This window comes from Macaca nemestrina, chromosome 10, assembly GCF_043159975.1.
Source record: "Macaca nemestrina isolate mMacNem1 chromosome 10, mMacNem.hap1, whole genome shotgun sequence".
NCBI lineage: Eukaryota > Metazoa > Chordata > Mammalia > Primates > Cercopithecidae > Macaca > Macaca nemestrina.
Genome location: NC_092134.1, coordinates 50132549 through 50152989, shown reverse-complemented (window position 1 = coordinate 50152989; position 20441 = coordinate 50132549). Strand labels below are relative to the sequence as shown.

Sequence of the window (20441 nt, the reverse complement as noted above, 5' to 3'; positions counted from 1 at the left end):
TCCCCCTTCTCATGTCTAGTAATATCTTAAACCCAGATTTTTACAGAAATATTCTATAGTTTTTTGCCTATTTAATGAGAATTTGTTTATTTTAAACTGGATAATCTAATCAATACATCTCTTTTCTGGTTACACGTGCACCGAAATATGATACTTTATGTTTTAAGCAAATCAATTAATGAGACCTTTTTTATTACCCTCTCCATGTGTAGAACTTTTACTCTATCTTTGGGATAAATCTTCCACATGACATAATATCATCTAATTTATAGGCTGAATATGGTCATCCATATGGAGTCATATTAATAGTTAAATACCGGTAAACATTACATTTTTTCATTTTTGAAATTAAAAACATAGATATTCTATTTTTTTTTCTTTTTTTTTTTTTGAGACGGAGTCTCGCTCTGTCGCCCAGGCTGGAGTGCAGTGGCCGGATCTCAGCTCACTGCAAGCTCCGCCTCCTGGGTTCACGCCATTCTCCTGCCTCAGCCTCCCGAGTAGCTGGGACTACAGGCGCCGCCACCTCGCCCGGCTAGTTTTTTGTATTTTTTAGTAGAGACGGGGTTTCACCGGGTTAGACAGGATGGTCTCGATCTCCTGACCTCGTGATCCGCCCGTCTCGGCCTCCCAAAGTGCTGGGATTACAGGCTTGAGCCACCGCGGCCGGCCCTACTTTTTTTTCTAATATCCTAATAAGGCATTTGCATACACAAGTAGGTGTGTACACCTCTCTTTGGAGATAATGATTTTTTGGTGTTGCTTACCTGATTTGCCTAATCTTCAAACCAGAATCAAGAAAATAGTCTAGTGAGAGTTTACTGAGACGAGGTACCTATCCAGGTGTAACTAAGATAATTATCTCTATCTTGGTTGAGTCTGGAATTCACTTTGGGAGTTACCCAAATTTTGTTGATACTTTGAGTATCTTGTTTAATTTGTGCTGGGATATTACTTTCTTGAATTGGAATTGAATTACTATTAAATATTTTTGATACATATAATTGTTCAAAATTTAAGTTTATTTGATACTTACAATGCACTACACACAATATGGTCATCAAAATACCAGTTCGAATTGTTTCTTTTTTTTTTTTTTTTTTTTTTTTTTGAGACGGAGTCTCGCTCTGTCGCCCAGGCTGGAGTGCAGTGGCGCGATCTCGGCTCACTGCAAGCTCCGCCTCCTGGGTTTACGCCATTCTCCTGCCTCAGCCTCCTGAGTAGCTGGGACTACAGGAGCCCGCCACCGCGCCCGGCTAATTTTTTGTATTTTTAGTAGAGACAGGGTTTCACCGTGGTCTGGATTTCCTGACCTTGTGATCCGCCCGCCTCGGCCTCCCAAAGTGCTGGGATTACAGGCGTGAGCCACCGCGCCCGGCCTGGAATTGTTTCTTACTTCAGAGATTGCTCTTTATTTCTATTATTCTGGTACTATTTTCATTTTCTCTGCTGTGAATGTTCTATGAGCTACTCAAGATTATGTGATTTGATGGTGTTTTCCCCAGGTCAGAGGGAATGCAATGGTAATTATATGACATCTCAATGTAATAGGGCTACACCTCCTTTTGTCATTAAGAATAATTTATTAATATTTAATTTTAAAAATTTAGTTTTTTAATATTTGCAATTTATAACTTGTTATTACAATGTTTCTTCTCTTTTTTATTCACACAGACATTTGTACATATTTATGAGGTACATGTGATGTTTTGTTACATGCATAGACTATGAAATGATCAAGTCAGGGTATTTTGGGTATCTGTAACATCAAGTATTTATTATTTCTGAGTATCATGCATTCGTATGTTTATTGCAGCACTATTCACAATAGGAAAGATATGGAATCAACCTAAGTGTCTAGCGAAGGATGAATGGATAAAGAAAATGTGGTATATAAACACAATGGAATAGTATTTGGTCATAAAAAAGGAGTGAAATCCTGTCATTTGCAGCAATGTAGATGGAACTAGAGGTCATTATCTTAAGTGAAATAAGCCAGATACATAAAATTTAACTCTTTAGAAAATCTAGGTTATAAAATTGTTTCTTTATCTAAAATGAAATATGTTGTATTCAACCTTGAATTAGAGAAGATCTTAAAAGGAATGATATAATTTGGGTATCTGCTTTACCTATATCAAGCTATATTGTGTTAATATTCCAGAAGGTGGATCCCTGGCTTGCACCACATACACAAATTAACTCAAAAGAGATCAAAGACCTAAATGTAACAGGTAAAATTATAAAATTCTTAGAAAAAATTATTCATCTAAATATTTGTGACCTTGAATTAAGCAAATAATTTTTACACATAACAGCTAATGCACAAGCCAAAAAAAAATTATTGATAAATTGAACTTCATAAAAATTTAAAACCTTTGTGTTTCAAAGGATGTCATCAATAAAGTGAAAAGACAACCCAAAGAGTGGGAGAAATATTTCAAATCATGTATCTGATGGGGTCTAGTATTCAGAATATATAAATAACTCTTACTATTAAACCAAAAGAGACAAATAAATCAATAAAAAATAGGCAAAGAATCTGAATGGACTTAAAAATTTTTTTTTTCAGATGAAGTCTTGCTCTGTAGCCCAGGATGGAATACAATGGCACAATCTTGGCTCAGTGCAACCTCCGCCTCCGGGGTTCAAGTGATTCTCTCGCCTCAGCCTCCCGAATAGCTGGGATTACAGGCATCGGCCATCATGCCTGGCTAATTTTTGTATTTTTGTAGAGACGGGGTTTCACCATGTTGGCCAGGTTGGTCTTGAACTCCTGACCTTAGGTGATCCACCTGCCTTAGCTTCCCAAAGTGCTGGGATTACAGGCATTAGCCTCCATGCCCGGTCGTCTATTTTTTTTCCCCAAAGAAAAATACAAATGGTTAATAAACACATGAAAACATTCTCAACATTATTGGTTATTAGGGAAATGCATATGGAAACCATAATGGACTATCATTTCACACTCATTAGGATGAATATATATTTTTTTTAAAAAAGGAAAATTGGTGAGGATGTAAAATTGTAACCCTTATATATTGCTGGTGGGAGCATAAAATAGTGCAACACCCTTGGAAGACAAGCTGGCAATTTTTCAAAAAGTTAAACGTAAAGTTTTTATTTGTCCCAGCAATTCTCTTAGGCACATACCCAGGAGAATTGCAAAAAAGTTTTCACATAAATACTTGTACACAATGTTCATATTAGCATTATTTTGATAGCCATATAGTAGAAATGTTCATCAGCTGATAAATGGAAAAACAAAACATGGTAATCTGTCCAATAGAATATTGTTTGACAGTAAGAAGGAATGAAGTACTGATACATGCTACAACATGGGTGAACCTTGAAAACTGATAATGACTATCACTTCTCTTCCAGAATAAGACATTGCCATATATATTAAACAATTTAAGCATACATTCTGGGCATTTACAAGCCTTCTTAAACACTTTCATGAAATTCTAAGGCTCAAGGACCCAAAGCAGGAATCTCTAGTCTGCAAGATAAGTAAATAAATAAAATGGCTGCCCTGGCCGGGTGCAATGACTCACACCTGTAATCACAGCAGTTTGGGAGGCTGAGGCAGGTGGATCACAAGGTCAGGAGATAGAGACCATCCTGGCTAACACAGTGAAACACCGTCTCCGCTAAAAGTACAAAAAATTAGCTGGGTGTGATGGCACGTGCCTGTAGTCCCAGCTACTCAGGAGGTTGAAGGAGGAGAATCGCTTGAACCAGGGAGGTGGAGGTTGCAGTGAGCCGAGATTCTGCCATTGAGCTCCAGCCTGGGTGACACAGCAAGACTCCGTTTCAATTAAAAAAAAAGCTGCCCTGGAATTATTAATACATATTTTTAATAAATTAATCACATAAAATAAAATTAATTATTACCAGATAATTATTATTATTATTATACTTTAAGTTCTAGGGTACATGTGTACAATGTGCAGGTTTGTTACATATGTATACATGTGCCATGTTGGTTTGCTGAACCCATTAACTCATCATTTACATTAGGTATTTCTTCTAATGCTATCCCTCCCCAATCCCCCCACCCCACCACAGGCCCCAGTGTGTGATGTTCCCCACCCTGTGTCCAAGTGATCTCATTGTTCAATTCCCACCTATGAGTGAGAACATGCGGTGTTTGGTTTTCTGTTCTTGTGGTAGTTTGCTGAGAATGATGGTTTCCAGCTTCATCCATGTCCCTGTAAAGGACATGAACTCATCCCTTTTTATGGCTGCATAGTATTCCATGGTGTATATGTGCCACATTTTCTTAATCCAGTCTGTCATTGATGGACATTTGGGTTGTTCCAAGTCTTTGCTATTGTGAATAGTGCCGCAATAAACATATGTGTGCATGTGTATTTATAGTAGCATGATTTATAATCCTTTGGGTATATACCAAGTAATGGAATGGCTGGGTAAATGGTATTTCTTGTTCTAGATCCTTGAGGAATCACCACACTGTCTTCCACAATGGTGGAACTAATTTACACTCCCATCAACAGTGTAAAAGCATTCCTACTTCTCCACGTCCTCTCCAGCACCTATTTCCTGACTTTTTAATGATCGCGATTCTAACTGGTGTGAGATGGTATCTCATTGTGCCTTTGACTTGCATTTCTCTGATGACCAGTGATGATAAGCATTTTTTCATGTGTCTGTTGACTGCATAAATGCCTTCTTTTGAGAAGTGTCTGTTCATATCCTTTGCCCACTTTTTGATGGGGTTATTTGATTTTTTCTGGTCAATTTGTTTAAGTTCCTTGTAGATTCTGGATATTAGCCCTTTGTCAGATGGGTAGATTGCAAAAATTTTCTCCCATTCTGTAGATTGCCTGTTCACTCTGATGGTAGGTTTCTGTTTTTTTTTTTTTTTTTTCTCTGTACAGAAGCTCTTTAGTTTAATTAGATTCCATTTGTCAATTTTGGCTTTTGTTGTCATTGCTTTTGGTGTTTTAGTCATGAAGTCCTTGCTCATGCCTATGTCCTGAATGGTATTGCCTAGGTTTTCTTCCAGGGTTTTTATGGTTTTAGGTCTAACATTTCAGTCTTTAATCCATCTTGAATTAATTTTTTATAAGGTGTAAGGAAGGGATTCAGTTTCAGCTTTCTACATATGGCTAGCCAGTTTTCCAAGCACCATTTATTAGATAGGAAATCCTTTCCCCATTTCTTGTTTTTGTCAGGTTTTTCAAAGATCAGATGGTTGTAGATGTGTGGTGTTATTTCTGAGGCCTCTGTTCTCTTCCATTTGACCTGATAATTTTATTAGAAAAAATTATCCGATCATAATTAATTATTTAGCAGCCACTTTATTTATTTATTTATTTTAACACAGGATCTTGCTCTGTCACTGAGGCTGCAGTGCAGTAGCACAATTACAGTTCGTTGTAGCCTCAGCCTCCCAGGCTCAAGAGAACCTCCCATCTCAGCCTACTGAGTAGCTGGGACTTTAGGTGGGTACCACCACACTTGGCTAATTTTTTAATTATCATTTTTTTTATTGAGGCAGGGTTTTGCTATGCCCAGGCTAGTCTTTAACTCCTGGCCTCAAGGGATCCTTCTGCCTCAGCGTCTCAGGGTGCTGGGATTATAGTTGTGAGCTATTATACTGGATCTTTAGCAGCCATCTTTAAAGTAATTACAACATTTACGTGTCAATAACAACCAAAACAACTACAACAACAAAAGCTAAGATTTATTAAAAATGTATTCTGTGCCAGTCAGTTTGGTAAGTACTAGACAAGCATTTTCTCATTTAGTCATCCTTGACTGATAAAATCTCATTGCTCCAGAGCACATACCTCTGATGTCCTATCACAGATGGTGACAATAAAAATGACTCTGCGTACACCACAAGTTAATTGTGAAATTTTTAACACGGACAAGGCACTGGAGTAGAAATGTGGAATACTTGTTATTAGTTCAAGCTAATTCTGTTATTAACTAGCTTGTATGACTTTGAGTAGTTATGTTAGATTTCTGTACATCAATTAATTTATTTTTAAATTAGAATTGAAATCAGGGTAGATTATTTTAATTTTTTGACAAGCTCTTACATGTGATTCTAATCTAAGTTGAATTTGTGTTTGCATCTATATACACATGGTGCTTAAATTTATATCATATGACACATGTAATTATACATATACAAATATACATATAATTATGTATCATATATATTTATGTGTATATACAGACACATATGTGATTTTAAAGTAAGTAATTTATATTATTAAAATACATTTAACAAGTGTATTTTTTCCAAATCAGGTAACTACTTTTCAGAGGATATTGGAGAGGAATACTAAAAATATCCAGCCTGCACAGGCTTCAGGGTCAGAACATTCTGGGGCTTAGAGATGGTAGGAATCTAAGATAACAAAGGAGGTAGCTGCTTTGTTGATCTAGTTAAGTTAATTCTTCTGCAACAAACGTTTTCCCCAAGGTGGGAAACAAATTAGTTTTAACCATTTGCTTAAGCACCAGAGGGACTCAACAAAAGGATTAGCTAGAAAGTTTCAAAGGAAGATCAAGTGACTTGAATTTATTTACAGAAGAAAAGCAGAGTTTAAACTGGGCTATTCCCATAAAGTCTTACTTTCTGAGCAATAGTGTGACATAGCTCAGGCTTTTGTGCCTGCCTTCTTTTTTTTTTTTTTTTTTTTTTTTTTTTTGAGATGGAGTCTCGCTCTGTTGCCCAGGCTGCTGGAGTGCAGTGGTGGGATCTCGGCTCACTGCAAGCTCCGCCTCCCGGGTTCACACCATTCTCCTGCCTCAGCCTCCGGAGGAGGTGGGACTACAGGTGTGCGCCACTATGCCCGGCTAATTTTTTGTATTCTTTAGTAGAGACGGGATTTCACTGTGTTAGCCAGGATGGTCTTGATCTCCTGACCTCGTAATCCGCCCGCCTTGGCCTCCCAAAGTGCTGGGATTACAGGCGTGAGCCCCTGGCCCGGCCTGTGCCTTCCTTCTATCTGAAAGCTTTACAAGTCCCATATTGCGGCAGAGGCAAAATATCTAGCTAGAAATTTGGGTCCTCTCTGTGAGACTTCTAATGGAGTAAAAGAAAAGTAGAATTAATACCTAAAGAATGAAAATATTCCCAAACTAAATTTATTTCCTCTGACAACTAGTCAAAAGTGTCCTGGAAATCAAGTTGTCCCCAGTCAGATATTTATTACTGAGATAGCCGTTTCATGGTTAGAAATGGAGAAAATAAGCAATTGAGGAAATAAGAAAGAACGTAAATAGCAGAAGGAAAAAGATGATGAGAAATCAGAGATATTGGTAGTTTTTACTGAGGGAGTAAATTGTATCTTATACAGAGGTTGAGGGAATAGTAGAGTATTGTGGAAAATTTTAAATAGAGAATGTAATAAGCATAGTCTCCCCAATTTCCCCTCCCCTGCTTCTGCAGGATTGAACAGGTCCCTTCATGTTTCTATTATACTGTGTTTATTTCTATGTACTGTGCATATCTCACATATGCTACATGACACATTGTCTTTGCTTACCTGTAAGTTTCCTCTAGCAGGATATGAGCCCCTTGAGAGAGGATCATGTTTATTTTACTGCCACCTAGCCTGGGTCTTGGCCAATTGCATTCAGCCACAATTATCAACTGATTTAATGAAAATTTATACCCTATAATCTTTAAATTTTAGGATATACAATATTGATAGTGACCGTGACTTGATTTTGCCATCTACTCAAAAGGGCACTTTTATGTTGATTCCGCAGCTATCAGAATTGCAGGCCCTTTACATTTCATCCTCTTTCGAGGCTGAAGTAGCCACTCAACTCTTCTAAAGGGTAGCAGAAGCTTATAATAGTCTAGAGAATAGAATGACCAAAAACAGTATATATTTCAAGGTTTTACAAAAATATGATACACAAAAGTAGAGAGACTTAGCAAAGTCTCAGCAGGAGTGGTGTGAGGATTGGTTTTGAAGAGAAAGGTATAACACACAGATTCTACCTTGGAAATAGCGTAATGCTGTTCAACATGTTTCAGTGTTAAAAGTGGGTCACCAACTGTCTTTACCATTCCCACTGCTTTTTACTTGCCTTATGCATCAAGGCAAATGGAGATCGAAGGGAACTTCATACATAGTTAGAGAAGGATTGTTGTTGGCCTGGGTCATAGTGGTTCTTGTAGATCAAAAATAGTAAATCCACACCACAGGAAGATGGAGGAGAGCTAATCAAAAGAAAGGCAAAAAGCATTCCAGTTGAAAACTATCGTGGAAAAAAGAGAAATGTACAAGAGCAGAATAGTTAGGTCAAGAAAATGATTTTCTCATCTGGAGCTGAGAAAATACTTTCAAGTCTGAAAATCCCATAAAGAGATCTGTACATTCACCAAACACCAGGGAGATGAATAACCAATTAAAATCAAAACTAAAATGATAGGCAGCAAGCTAGTATGGGGAGCTGTGATGAAATTTTAATTAGAAAAGAAGACAAACTCACTTGGAAATTTTTTTTGTTTATGTTTTTTAGAAGACAAGATTACATATCCTTTATATAAGATTAAGCATTCTTTTGTGATAAATAAGACCTCTATCAGTGGTTATTAACTTCATCAGCAATAATTATTGCTTTTATTAATCTATTCCTTCATTAACCTTATATTTAAAAAAATGCCAGCTCAATTATATTTGTTATAAACAAACCATTTCTCATTAAATAGCGTAGACAGTTGCCAACCAGGGCTTCTCAAGAGCATGAAATAAGAGGCAACACTAAACCGATTTATTTTGAAATCAACCAAAAACAAAGACAATTTAAATTCTATTTATCTGGTATGATGTGGTTTTAGATAAGTGCACATTTTATTAGGCTTTTAAAAGTTATTGAAAATAGCTCAGAATATCCATTGCTTCCTTTTTGCAGGGTTTCTCAACAGTGGCAGTATTGACATTTGTAATTCTTTGTTGTGAGTGGCTGTCCTGTGCATTGTAAAATGTTAAAAGGCATCCCTGGCCTCTATCCTCTAGGTGCCAATAGTGCTCTCCTAGTTGTGACAATAAAAAATAACTCCAACCATCGCCAAATGTCCCTTGGAGACCAAAATTGACCCTAGGTGAGAGTTGATACAGAGAAGTCTTAGATCCTTATTTGATAACCACTCACCTTAAGAAATCAAGCAGCCAGGAAAATAAATAATACATAAAAGCAAATAATGATTTCAACGGGAGAATAACGGGGATTACTAGATGGAACTATCCATCTTTCACAGGAAGCCAACACTAGATATAATGAGAATTGCAAAGCCGGGCTTTGAACAGGAGTATATTCTTCTACAGAGCATCAAGTGACATAAATTCAAAGTAAGATCAGAGACATAGGAAGGTGGAGAGGGATATCTTCTTGAAATCTTCCAAGATCACCATTTGATTTGGAAAAAAAGAAGCACTTATAAAGAAAAAAATTAAGGGGCTATGGATTTGTCAATTCAGACTGTTTCTCATTTAGTTGAAACTGCTGCCTATCATAGTTTTGCAAAGTCTGAAGACTGAGTCGACAAACTTTTCAGGCTTGTTAGGAACAGACCTTAAATTACCTGATATGCTGTTCAACTTTTTAAAAAATGCCCCTGCAATAATGTGTATTGGGAATTTCCTTCTGTCTCATTATTCTATCACTTTCTAAATTTGGTAGTTGAATTTAATTAAAATCATTCCTTCCACATGGTTCCATTATCCAATATAAATATTGTTTACCAGTTTTTAAGAAGTTAGCTGCTATTGCAGTGGCTGGGCAGACTTAATAGTGGTCATCGATGTCCAGTTTTATTTATTTTTGTCACTATTTTCTACATATTTAAATGTTAAAGCTTGGTCTAAGAAAAGCTAGAATTAAAACTGAATTTGAAATACCGTTCATAGTCAATGACATTCTATCAGTTGAAGAGCGAATCACTGAAGAGTGTGACTCGCTGGCTTTGTACATGGATCAGCAGCACATCTATCACTAATGGAAGAACTGACTTGAGCAACACATTATCTGGGACAGAGTGACTGGAAGTGATGTCAGACTATGTGATTAAGTCATTAATTTTCAAGCTCAATTGTGGGAATCTGTGTATTATCTAAGAAAAATGAATAAAAAGCTCTAACATCATAATTTTTATAAACAAGAATGAGGAGGAAAAGAATATGGTTAGTTTAACTCCACTAAAATTTCTTTTTATACAGCAAAAAGAGAGTGCATTCTAGTGTTACTAGCTAAATAGTTTCCTACGAATGTTGCTACTAACTCTTGTTACTATTAAACTGCTAACAACAACAATGACAATATCTTCAATGACTTTATGAGCATCTATTGTATGTCAGTGCTTGGCACTTAAAATCATTATTTCAAATCCTCCCAATAACCTGTAGTCATCTATTTTAGATTCCTAAAAATTGAGGAAATTGAATTTTGAAGAAGGTACTTTCCTCAGGTCAAACTATATTAAGTGGTGAAGCCTAGAATGACTAGGTTTGATTACTTCCAAATCCCATGTTTATTTACATTTGTACGATATTGTACAGAATCCAGAACCAAGTCCCTGTGATGAAGCTAAGGAAGGAGGCAAGAATGGGGAAGAAGAACCAGCCCGCACACCTGTTATTTCATACAGGACTTCTCACACAGACGTTCTCTATTCTAGTCAGTATTCAGGAATCCTCTGATTCTCTAACCCTCCTAACCGGCTCAATATTTGGGAAGAGGAGTTATTTTCTTTGCTTTACTCATGTCTGCTTGCCATATGACCTCTCTTCTAAGACTGTTGACTCTTGGCAATGAGATCTTTTTTTGTTTTCTTTGAGATGGAGTCTTGCTCTGTCTCCCAGGCTGGAGTACAGTGGCGCGATCTCGGCTCACTGCAACCTCCGCCTCCTGGGTTCATGCCATTCTCCTGCCTCAGCCTCGCAAGTCGCTGGGACTACAGGCACCTGCCACCACACTGGGCTAATTTTTTTGTATTTTTAGCAGAGATATGTTTCACTGTATTAGCCAGGATGGTCTCAATCTCCTGACCTCGTGATCTGCCCGCCTACGCCTCCCAAAATGCTGAGATTACAGGCGTTAGTCACCGTGTCTGGCGGTGCAATGGGATCTTAATGTACACTTCAACTTTGTGGTGTTTTATTTAGATTTGAAAGACAAAATATCTGTTATCCATTTTTCAGTTCCTATTTTTGCTCAGAGATCAATATTCCTGCATACATTAATTAGAAAGTTTGGGACTTTGAACGCGCTCTATCTAGTACTAAAAATAAAATTCAGAGTTGCATTGGAAAATGACAATTATCTTCAACCTCAGTAAGCACAAATTTCTATTTTGAAACATATTCTTTATCTCACTACACCACGGGGAGGGATTTCTCATTTTTAAGAGAATGAGAATCATAAACCCCCCTTTTCTAACAAATTTGTTCCACTCTAAATCAGAAAGATCATCTAAGTGATAACTCTGACTAGATTAAGATTTTGGTGAAATTAGCCAAGAATAAAATCTGAGCTAGTTAACAATAACCCTTTATTCCTTTTGCTTCTTTGTGTATTTGTACATTATTCTTCTCTGGCAATGTAGAAGCCAAAGCCAATTAATATTCATTTAAAAATATTTAAGCTTGTATTTACTTTTCATAAAGCTCAATGATTTTTATTGTGATATGTGTACAATTTTTCATGCCATATATATTTTTATATTTGTGTTACTTATTTTTATACATGATTAACATTAAAAAGCACCACATAGGCCAGGCATGGCAGTGCATGCCTGTAATTCCAGCTCTTAGAGAGGCCCAGGCAGGTGGATCACTTGAGCCCAGGAGTTAGAAACCATAGTGGGCAATATGAAGAAATCCTATCTCTATAAAAATACACAAATATTAGCTGGGCGTTGTGGTACACGCTTGTAGTCTCATCTACTCGGGAGGTGAGAGGGTCATTTTAAACTAGGAAGTTAAGGCTGCAGTAAGCCAAGATCATGCCACTATACTCCAACCTGGGCAACAGATGAGGCCCTGTCTCAAGGAAAAAAAAAAGGTACCATATAAAGGTGGCAAGGAATAATATGCCTGTAAATTAATTATCATTTATTTAATGATGTCTAGGAAATCGTTACAAGATTCCCAGCTATGTGCGGTGGGTTCAGTGAGTAGCAAAAGCAACTGGATTCCTGTACTCATTGGACGTAGGTTGGGGAAGGAAGGAGCATACATGTGCGTTTTTTGGGGATTTACTTTTTTTCTCTCCTGGTCTATTTGTGTTTCTCTAATTCTCTGAAACAGAAGAGGGCTCAGAGTCTAATTTGTGTGAGTCCTGAACTTTCTCTGAACATCAACTTTTTCACTTTAAAAATGGAGTGATTATAACTTCTCTCCAGAGAAATTATAGATTACATAAAATATTGTATGTAAAGAATTCGGTATAGTGCCGGAAAGAGATGCATCTAATACGAGTTTTTATTACCACCCTTGCCGTTTCAGATGTCCACTTCTCTACCATTGCATACTATACTCTGTGGAATGTTTTTCAATGAGGTTTTAGGGGCATAAATACCTATGGGTTCTAGAACTATGAATTCTAGTACTGAGATTAAGAATTTTGGATTAGAAAACAGGGAGGCTTGGCTCAAAGGCCAGAAACAGTGAGATGAGAGCTCCCTATATCGGAGGATTGAGAGTCTTCAGTACTGTAAGGCATTTAGGTTCACCACCTTAGGGAGGCACAGTTTTCCATCTATGTTTTAAAGTTATTAAGTTAAAGTTATCATTAGGTGAACAGCTAATGGAAAAAGAAGAAAAAATCACTATGTAATTTTTTATGTGATATTTATGTGATTAAATATCTAGCTGTAGCTGAACCAAAAGCTTTTTATTCCCCCAAGTAGTTTTCTGAATGTTTTGGAAGTCGTCAGAAAACTATATATACCTGGCACATAGTTGATGCTGACTGTGTATTTCTTGAACAAATGAACGAGAAAAATGAATAAGAAAATTTTGCCCTGGATTATAAAATTGTGAAAAAGCCATCTAAAAATAGTAATTTACAAGGAATAGGAAAACAGTTTTAGATTGTATTGATATTGATGAGGATTAGAAATGTGTGCTAGTTCTGTTAGCACTGAACCTTTTGGAAGATACATGTTGGTTTTCAGAGTTGTCTATCCAAAAGTACATAGGCACAAGAGCAGTAACTTTTCTATCAGAAAAAAATTTAACTACTTTGCTCAATAAAACATTTTTAGAGATATACTGTCCAAATACAGTACAGAAGCTCTTTGATTTATAGTGAGGTTATATCACAATAAACTCAATGTAAGTTGAAAATATCATAAACTGAAAAGGCATTTAATACACCTAAATCTACCAAATGTCATAGTCTGCCTCAAGTGTGTTCAGAATACTTAACATTAGCCTACAGTTGGGCAAATTCATTTAACACAAAACTATTTTATAATAAAGTCTTGACTATTTCATGTAACTTATCAAATACTGAAAGCGAACAAACAGAATGGTTATATGAGTACTTACCATTAATGTACACAGCTGAAAGCACACTGGGCCTGAAGAATGAAGCATTGAACCAAGATTGATTGCTAGATGATGGAGATGCTACAGCAACAGGGTCATCAATTTATCTCTCTTCCAATGAGGCTTGAGACTAGCTGTTGGAAGCCGCTGGGGCATCAACATATTTACAGTTTAGCAGGCGTAGTGTTCTTCAGGAAGATGTCAAATTTTGATTGCATAGCTTGCTTCTTCTTTTCATTACATGTGTATTTATAGGAGAAAGAATATCCTGTATGTACTTGTCAGCTCTTGAGAGTCTCTTGGAATTGATAACCATTTCTTCTAATGTCCATATGCCACTACCAACAGTAGCAAACACCTGCACCAGTTTCTTTACTGGGAACTTTCTGGGTGCCTTGGATATAACTTCTTCCTCTGCCTTAACTTCTTTACTTCTTTCTTCCTCCAGTTCGATCAGCCCCTCAGCACCAATGCCAACAAACTCATGAATAGCCTCTTCATCAATGTCCAATTCTAGCTACTTCCCAAGCACTAAAATCTCGTTCCTTACCATTTCATCAACAGCAGAATCTTTGTTAAAGCCTTTGAATGTGTTCACACATCTTCGAAATTTTCTTTCAAATGCCATTCATGTATTGCTGTGCGACATCCTCCCATGTGGCAACAATGTTCCAGATAGTATTTGGAATGTTAAAATCTTTCCAAAACTATCTGTGTTTGGCCAGATTTAGCCATTTGAGCAGCCTGTGCAAACATTTGGTGTAGATAGTACCTTCTGAATACAGTATTGTGACTTGGTCCACTGGTTGAATGAGTGGAGTCATGTTGGACAGCAAATAACCATTTGTTACATCAGGATGCATATCACCAATGTGCTGTGGGTACTCTGGTGCATTGTCTAAGATCAGAAGAATCTTGAATGGGATATTGTTTTGCCTACAGTATTCTCTTGCATGTGGAATAAAACAGTTCAAAAACCAGTCTTCAAGCAATGCTAATATCATCCAGGCTTTCTTGTTATGGTAATAATAAATAGGAAGAATACACTTACATTCTTGAATGCTCTAGGGTTCTGAGAATGATAGATTAGTAAAGGCTTTAATTTGACCCTACAACATTTCCAACCAAAAGTATCATTGCATGGTCTTTGGATGCCTTGAGTCTTGGCATTGTCTTGGGCTGTTGATGAATATATATATGTCCTGGCATATGCTTCCACAACAAGCTTGTTTTATTCACACCAAATATTTGTTCTGGCAAATATTTCTTATCAAGTATCCTATGCCACTCTTCCTTAAAAACTTTGGTACCTTCATTATTGACATCTGCTTCCTCACCACTGACCTTCACATTATGAAAATTCTGATACCTTTTAAAGCCTTAGAACCACTCGTGACTTGCTATCAATATTTGCAAGTAGACAGGATCATCAGCATGCTCTTTTAATGTATTGAAAAGATTTATTGACTTAGCCTGGACTGGCAGTAGACTAAGTGGTATTTGCTTCTGTATCTTGTCTTCCATCCACATGACAAGTAATTTTTCCGTATCATTAACTGACCCAGGTTTTTAATAGTGGTGACAGTGCATTTAACTGATGCTGATGATTTCACTGCATCACTGATTCACTTCTTATACTTTATGGTGGTTGAGATTGTGGATTATGAAAGTCCTAACTCACATGCAACAGCTATTACTGGCTTGCCACCTTGTTGAGCAATTATTTTTGAGTTCTCAAGAGTAATTGCCTTCCCCTTCTTCTCACTAGACACAGGAGACAGATTGGCCTTTTTTAGACATGATGGGATGCGAAAACATAAAACACAATATCCAAACAATGCTGGAAGTTCAATATACTGTGGAATATCAGTTGTTTATCCTCATGATCGCATGACTGATTGGGAACCGTGCATCACTGCAACTGCCCAGAATCATAAGTATCATACTACATCTCATCATCCCAGGAAAACATCAAAAATGGTATTTAAAGTAAGATTTCTACTTAATGTGTATCACTTTCGCACCATTATAAAGTTGAAAAATAGTAAATTGAACCACTATAAATTGGGGGCTGCCTGTATTCTAATTTACAATGACAATGTAATATCTGGGTAAACTAATAGTATTTCATTTAATTATCATGCAGTCAGCCCTGTTGTTGGAAACATTAAACAGAAAAATTTTGTGTTATCTTACAAAAAGAAGCATTATGCATTAGCTTAGGAAGTTCTCCAGACACGATTAATTTATTCAAAGCTTTTAAAATATTATTTTGAGTTGTCATTCAGTTTGTGATATAAAGGTTCTTGTTGAATTTTATTCTGGTTAAAAGCCATTTTTCTCGTGAAAGATAAATGTGAAACGGTCAATGGCTTCATGTCCCCTCATTGCATGATCTCATATTACCCTGAGGTTCAGTTGATGTTTAATTTAGTTGCAAAATGATTTAGAAAATGTGAAGCGTTTAAACAAACATATTTAAAATTATAGACCTCTAAGGAACCTACAGAACATCTCATCCAAACCTGCATTTCAGAAACCAAAAAATGGAGGAATAGGAAGAAAAAGTGTTTGGCCCGAGACAATTTACCTTGATTGGCAAACTGCTATTATTTCTATTAAATTCTGATGCTTTGTCTTCACGGGCAACTTCTCTTTCAGGTAAACAAGATTATGTAAGTTTACATGTATTCTTAACCTTTACTGAGTCATATTTGTATCTTTTCTATTTGGTGTACTTATTTTATTTTATTTTTTTTAGTGAATTGGTTCCTGTGTTTTTTCCACGATCTTTTATTGTAACAACAAGGGATGTTTTAAGGAAGGAACTGTAAAATAGTGATAGTTATTTGGAAGAAGAGCCAATACTTGATATTCACGAGTTGATGGTAGTTAATCACACTGGACTATGCTTTATGCCTCCCCCAGTAACCATTTCCTTAGAGCATCCTCTGTTCTTCCCTAAAATACAGTACACGAATGCGATGATAATATAGTATTGTTTTTGTATACATTATTAAAATTATCCTAATATTTCATTTATACAAAACTGAGGTTTCACACTTTCCTTAGTAGCTATTGAATAGAAATACAAACTCTTTCTCTTCCATTGGTGTGTGTTTAAATATAGATGTCTGTATAATCTTCTATTTTATATGCAGCCCTTCTTTAGAGAAAGAGTAGGGTAAATTCAGGGTAGATAAAGTGTTGTATGTTTGATAATCAAAGAAGTCATGTAATGGGGAAATGCATAATATATTAGTTGCTCCTACCTTACTCAAAAATTGAGCCTATATTTCTCTCTGCAATGCCTGACAATTTTCCTCACAATGTTGATAGATAGGAACTTAGTTTATTTTTGTTAGAAAAAGTTATTTCTCTCAGTAGCATGTTTTATGTGAAAATTATGACAGAACAATAAAAAAACTAGTGAAATGTTAAAATTGCTGCTTGTCATATACTGTGACAAACAATAAAATCCTACAATAATGTTTATCTTATTCCTTATCACTAAATCTAGAGAGGTCTTATTTTTGGAATTTTTTGTTTGGTTATTTAGGATTTTTTTGAAATGTATTTTTATTTTCGTTTTAAAGAAAGGTATATGTAACATAGTGCCTGCCGTTTGAATACTATTGTCGTGGGTTTCCTCATCCATGAAATTAGTGAGTTGATATTTAGATATTTCTCAGGTCACTTCCAGTTCTAAAAGTCAGATTCTATTATTTACTTCTCCCACATAAAACAGTTCTTCTCTGCTGAAATGAATATATTTGTATGTGTGCATTCAAAAGTCCTATTGACATTGTAATGATTTATTCATTCAAATTTTAGGAAGTGCATACTGCATGCCTGACACGTTGCATGTACTGTAGAACTGGTGTAAGTCAAGCATTGGTAAACAGGTTTCCTGGCTAAATGCAGCCTGCTGCCTATTTTTGCAAATAAAGATTTTTTTTTTTTGAAACGGAGTCTCACTCTGTTGCCAGGCTGGAGTGCGGTGAGTGGCACAATCTTGGCTCACTGCAACCTCCGCCTCCCAGGTTCAAGCAATCCTCCTGCCTCAGCCTCCCAAGTAGCTGGGACTACAGGCGCATGTCACCACGCCCAGCTAATTTTTTGTATTTTTAGTAGAGGCGTGGTTTCACCATGTTTGCCAGGATGGTCTTAATCTCTTGACCTTGTGATCCACCCACCTTGGCCTCCAAAACTGCTGGGATTACAGGTGTGAGCCACCAAGCCCGGCTGCAAATAAAGATTTTTAAAACATAGCTACATCCTTCTGGTTGACTGTCTGGCTGCTTTCACACCACAATACAGAGTTGACTAATTGTGAGAGAATGTATTGCCCAGAAAACCTAAAATATTTACTTTCTGGTTCTTTACAGAAAAAGCGTGCAAAACAAAAATGTATTTTATTGAGACTGTTAGAGATTTTTATTGATTGTACTATAAAAAGGATTTCTGTTGGTGGTGGTATTCTTGGAAATGTGTGTGTGTGTGTTTTGGGTCTTAAAAGTGCACCTTTGTTTTGTTCATTTTTCAATCTGTTATTTTCTTTCATGCTAGCATTTCAATTGATTTTATGTTAAGTAAATTACCAGTAGCTGTTTGTATTTGTCAGGGTTCTTCAGAAAAACAGAACAAATAGGTTATAGATACATATAAGATAAAATTTATTATGGAAATTGGCTCACCCTATTATGGTGACTGAGAGCTCCAGCAATCTGCCATCTGCAATCTGGGGAACAAGGAGAGCCAGTGGTGTAATTTAGTGTGAGCTTAAAGGCTTGAGAATCTCAGAGACCCCACTGGCACAAATCCTGGAGTCTGAAGGCACAAGACCCAGGAATTCTAGTGTCCAAGGATAAGAGAATATGGATGTTCCAGCTCAAGGAGAGAGAGAGAATCTGCCTTTCTTCCATCTTTTGTTCTATTCAGGCCCCCAACTGATTGGATGGTGTGCACCCATAGTGGTGAGGGAGAATCTTCTTTACTAAGTGTCTATTTGAGATTCTGCAACAAAATACCATGAACTCGGTGGCCTAGAAACAACAGAAATCTATTTTTCACAGTTCTGGAGGCTGAAAATTCCAACATCAAGATGCTGGCAGATTTGATGTCTGGTGAGGGCCCACTGCTTGGTTCATAGAATGGTACCTTCTTGCTGTGTCCTCACATGGTGGAAGGGATTGAAAAGCTCCCTTGTACCTGTATAAGGGCACTAATTTCATTATGAAGGCCTTGCTGTCATGACGTAATCACCTCCTGAAAAGCCCCACTTCTTAAAACAATCACATGGGGGTTAGGATCTCATCATATCTTTTTTTTTTTTTTTTTTTTTTTGTGAGGGTGACAAGCATTCAGACTGTAGTGTTCAGTATACTGACTCAAATGATATTGTCTTTAAGTAGACACAAAAGCTGGGTGCGGCGGCTCACACCTGTAATCCCAGCACTTTGGGAGGCTGAGGCAGGCAGATCACAAGGTCAGGAGATTGAGACCATCCTGGCTAACACGGTGAAACCCTGTCTCTACTAAAAATACAAAAAATTAGCCGTGCATGGTGGCGGGCGCCTGTAGTCCCAGCTACTTGGGAGGCTGAGGCAGAAGAATGGCATGAACCTGGGAGGCAGAAGCAGTGAGCCAAGATTGTGCCACTGCACTCCAGCCTGAGTGACAGAGCGAGACTGTGTCTGAAAGAAAGAAAGAAAGAAAGAAAGAAAGAAAGAAAGAAAGAAAGAAAGAAAGAAAGAGATACATCCTGAAATAATGTTTTACTAGCGCTCTGGACATCCTTTAGACTAGTCAAGTTGATAGATAAAATTCACCATCCCACTAGTCATTTCACTTAAAATTATCAAGCCAGTAATGTATCAGTTTCAATTGTCTTGCTATTTAAGATGACTATCTTAAATAAAACTTGTAATTTTGTCTGTAAAAACACCGTCAGTGAATTAAAGATTCATTTCCAAGTTCTCTGAAACCCTTATATGTTGCACTAGAATATTTTTCTGTGAAAATCAGAAGAGATTATGCTAATAACAATTTGTCATAGGTTATTGTTATTAATATTAGTTTTTGAGATAGAGTCTAACTCTGTCACCCAGGCTGCAGTGCAGTGGCATGATCTCGGCTCACTGCAACCTTGGCCTCCCAGGTTCAAGAAATTCTCCTGCCTCAGCCTCGGAGTAGCTGAGATTACAGGTGTGCACCACCACGCCCAGCTAATTTTTGTATTTTTAGTAGAGAGGTTTCACCATGTTGCCCATGCTGGTTTTGAACTTGTGGTCTCCAGAGATCTGCCTGCCTCAGCCTCCCAAAGTGCTGATTACGGGGGTGAGCCACCACGCCCGGCCTTGTCATAGGTTATGTTTTAAGTAATATTTATAGTGCTTTTGATAGACTGAAAGCAAATCCTGATTGATAAAAAGAATATATTTGGACTGCTCTTTTCAGTCTAAAGTGGACTTTTCATTTAAGAGCCATTGTCAATTTTCCCCTTGCTTTTGTTCTTCCACAGAATATGTGGTGGGGAGGGGGAGGAGGGATGGAGATAAAATGAGGAAGTTGCAGGAACCCCAATAATACTCTGAGGAACATGAGGAAAGAGTCTTGCTGAAGTTAACATTTAGGTCTTACAGTTGCTTAAGTTTCACGGTTCCCTTCACCTTCTCAGGAAATTAGACTTAATACAGTTTTTACAGTTGACTATTATATCAGAGGATGATTAATGAGGATGACATTTACCCTGATTGTTGTGCTCTTTAAAAAGATATTCTCCATGAAGAGTCGCATTTCTAGGCTTCAGATGGAGATGTCATTCTTTGGGGGAAGAAATACAGTTGTACTCTGTTTTACTAACCACATTTTCAGATACCAATTTCTTAC

General features: G+C 37.0%; 1 long non-coding RNA gene across 1 annotated transcript in view; it reads left to right on the top strand.

The window, feature by feature from the left end:
• The window catches only part of LOC105473276 (uncharacterized), a 74950-nt gene extending 58420 nt beyond the window's left edge, over positions 1-16530 (top strand). Inside the window, exon 6 of the long non-coding RNA XR_011609011.1 lies at positions 15319-16530. This is a non-coding gene — a long non-coding RNA (uncharacterized lncRNA). The remainder of the gene's footprint in view (positions 1-15318) is intronic.
• Positions 16531-20441: the final 3911 nt, after the last annotated feature.